Here is a 4198-nt window from a genome sequence, read left to right on the forward strand (position 1 = left end):
GACGCTCTAAAGAGTCAGTTAGTCTCACATAGAGCGTACTAACTCTAGTGGTGAGAGTAGCAGGAGGCCTAGAACACTTTAAGGGCTAACCTTGTGTGTGGGGGATGAGACACTGGAACAATTAGCTCGGTAGAGCCGTAAAGCCACCACAAGTGCAAGCATCCGTTGAATCCGACTGATTATATGTATCCGAATGAGTCGTGTCTCGAGTCTTAGTGTATTATGTGCATGTCATAACATGATTGATTGACATATGCTTTTTGGATTATGAAAGTGTATGTAACTGTATGATAAACCTTTTTCTACTCTAGCTTACCCTTTTATTTGTTGTATGTTCTGTTGTGTGGTTTTCTCTTTTGCAATGATCATCAATTTATTGATGTGAGTAGATGTGAGAAATCCTCATGGTCAATAGGGAAATAGTGATTCCGTTGCACACCCTCTCTAGGTTGGATTCCAGCTTTCTTTTATGGCCATGGCCCATTTATTGTCTTATTTTTTCACCTTCTTTTGTATATTGTTGACCCCTTACATTATTTTGGTTATTGGCATCGTGGTGTGCCTTAATTTCTATTATGGGTTCTTTTGGACAACTGTAAGGAGTAGTGTCTATACTCCAAGACTTTGCCTCTTATATTATCTGTGTGACATTTCCTTTAATTAGGGTTATTAATTAAATGGGGTGTTACAGTATTTACTCTAACGAAAATTAATTGAGACTTTACTTTGATTAATTAAGCTTTTTATTTGGTGAGGAGATAAAAGAATATACATGATTAGGCATAGTAAAATTTGATTGAGATTGTACAATGGTTGAATTTACTGTGGATATTCTAAAAGTTCTCACTTTTAATTAAGGCTGTACTTTGGTTAAAAGTGAGAATGCCAACAAATTAATTGACACTTTACATTGATTAATTTGTAAATCAACAATAATTAATTAAGCAATAATCCTTAGATAACCGATGATGAATCTATTTTGAAAAAGCAGTGGAATCGACCTATTTTTCTTTACTATTGTTTCTACCTTATTTTATCTTTTTATCTTTATCTCTTATATTTTTATTATTTTATTTGACTAACCGTTTTGTATAGATTTTATAAGAACTAACTTGTTAAAAGTCAATTCCGTATTCGTTGGGAGACGACTTAGGGTTAACTTTACCCTTTCTATTTCCTTAGCAATACTAAAGTTGTTATAATTTAGTAGTATTAATTTGATTGCGTCAACGACAACGTTATCACCAGTGAGGATCTTGGATTCTCAAGTTAAGTAGCTGAGCGGGAAAGAGATCAGAACGGTGAAGTCCTCTGGGGCAAGGCAACCCAGGAGATGACTTGGGAGACGGAAGACCTTATGAGACAGTCTTGTTCGCATCTATTTTCGGGTAAGTTCAATTTTCGAGGTTAAAACCCGATAAATTTAAATAATTAAATAAAGGTTAAAATACCTTTTTAGTCCCAATTTTCGTCAAGTTTTGTCAAATAAGTGCTAATTTTTTTTTGTACTCAAATAGGTCCTAATTTTCGTCAAATTTGTTCAATTTGGTCTTTTTTCGCTAACACCGTTTAAATATTAATGGCCATGAACAGTGACTGCCACATGTCACTTCATGATTTTTTTTATTTTTTTATTTTCTTTTAATTTTCTTAATTTTTAAGATTGTTTAAATATATACGTGTCAACTTAGCAACGTGTCACTTGTCAAAGTCAATGTTTTATATTCAATTTGGTCCCTATATTTGTTATTTTTGTTCAATTTAGTCCCTTTTTTAAATTGACAAATTTTGTACCTATCGAAGATGAGACCAAATTTAATTTTTATATAAAAGTTATAATGATGTGAATTTTAATATATTATATAAAAACATTTAATAAAAATATGAATTTTGATATAAAAATTAAATTTGGTTTCAATTTGGAGAAGGACAAAATTGGTTAGTGTTAACACAAATTGAGACTAAATTGAACAAAACTAAAGAATATAGGGACCAAATTGAATATAAAACATTGACTCTTACACGTGGCATGCTGCTGGATTGACACGTGGACATTTAAAAATAAATAAATAAAAACCACGAAGTGACACGTGGCAATCACTGTTCATAGTCGTTAATGATTTAAACAATGTTAGCAAAAAAGGACCAAATTTAACAAAATTGACGAAAATGGTGACCTATTTGAGTGTAAAAACAAAATTAGAACTTATTTGACAAAACTTGATGAAAATTGGGACCAAAAAGGTATTTTAACCTTAAATAAATAATTATTTAATAAATGCGGGTAGTGGGAACCGTTATGGCATTTAATGCGGGGTTTTATGACATGAAATAATACTAGCTCAAATGGTTGAGAGTACTTGATTATTATGAAAGGTCTTAGGTTTGAGTTATGTGTATGTCATTTGGGTGTTGTTTTAATTGTTTATTATTTTGTCAATATGCTTGATCATGATGAGTGATAATATGATCCTAGATCTATATGAATTATCACGAAACATTAATTGGTTGAATTGGTTGTGCCCTCGCTTTGAATTTGTATGGTTGTGTGTTTAAACCTTAGCTTAGGTGAAATAAATTCCTTTTTGGCCAAATTTCTTTTTGGCATGAATGTGAAGAAGTAGAAACCCTAGCCGTTTAGAATAGCAGCTGGAAGGGTTGCACAATCATCATAAAACAATAATTGAATGATCATTAAGCTCCTTGTTAATGCAAAATTCGTTTTAATAATTAAGGCCATTAAAAATTAGAGTGGGAGGTCAAAATAAGGAGGAGATAGAGTCCTTTTGATACTTTTAATCAATCTACACTAAAAAGAGAGAGCTAAGAGGGTATTTGGAAGCCATTGGAAGTGGAAAAAGTAGAAGGTGCCAAGGAGTGAGATTTTACTATCATCAAGGATCATAGGCTTTACTAATTGAAGCGAGGAAACCCGGTTAGGGGAGTTGCTCTGTTTGTTTATGTTAATTGGTATGATTTTTGTGGTATGTTATATAATTGGGATGCCTATTCTGCTTTAATTTGCTACAACTGTCATTTTGAATCAACTCTATACAAGTCCATTTTAACTATTTTAAGGGTCTCTAACTCTTGAATCATCAATTTGTTCCTTAAATCTAAATGCCAACCCCAAAGTCGAATTTTCATCATTATTAAGTAATTTTTGTATTGAAGCAAGTTCTTGTACACATAAAAGTCTTATGTCTACTTTCTAAATGACTTCTTGTTTTGCAGGTTTATGAGTACGTATTTTTTTCCTTATTTAATGTTTAATTATGGGTATTTAATTGAATTTATGTGCTTAAAGATTGATTTAATTGGGATTTCCTTTAATTGGGTTTATTGAGCATGAGATACAAACACATGTTAAAATAGCTTTTTAGTTGCATAAATGTTCTTTGGATATTTTGACTTGTGTTAGTGCAGCTGCAACTAAGTTGAGCTCATAGAGGTGTGGAAATAAATTGCTTAAAGCTTCATGACACCTTAAAGATAAATCCAATAATAAGAAATTATCAAAATCATAAAAATCCAAGTCAAGCATTGCATGAAGATGGCAAGGAAAGCTTGAAAAAGTGAAGAAGTTTAGCTAAGCCAAGAAGAGAGCAACAAAAAATTGGACCTTGCGGTTTTCTTTATCTTTATGATAGAAGATAATTTGGAAAAAATATATCTTAGATATTTTATTTGATATTTTTAAATAATTATCTTATTTAATTACATCATAAAATATTAAAAGATAATAACTACCAAATCTTTTTAAATATGAGAAGATCTTCTTGAATCTTTTTAGATCCACAACAAACTAATATATCTTGAAGATATTGGATTATTGAGAAGATAATTTAAGGAGATTGCAAATGGTTGATATGAAAAATTAATACAAATATTAATCGGTGATAATTTATCATATATCTTTAATTAATTAACTTAATTATATTAGATATTGATATTATCAACCAACTATATTTGTCAAATAGTCTATATCTCTCCAAATATTTTTAAATATTTATCTTTATCTTTATTTTAAAAGATATTTGAGAGATTTTAGCAACAGAAAAGTCCAGTCCAAGTTCTATATAAAGAGACCAAGGGAGTAGAAGAAAGGACAAGCTTGTGACTTCGAAGTTTTGGAACCCTTAGGGGGACCTAATTTCGTTTCCTTTCTCTCTCTCCATTCTTCTATTTTTTTTTTAAA

Source organism: Vigna unguiculata, chromosome 11 (assembly GCF_037176805.1).
Source record: "Vigna unguiculata cultivar grain cowpea cultivar isolate G323 ecotype 2 chromosome 11, ASM3717680v1, whole genome shotgun sequence".
In the NCBI taxonomy this organism is placed as follows: Eukaryota; Viridiplantae; Streptophyta; class Magnoliopsida; order Fabales; family Fabaceae; genus Vigna; species Vigna unguiculata.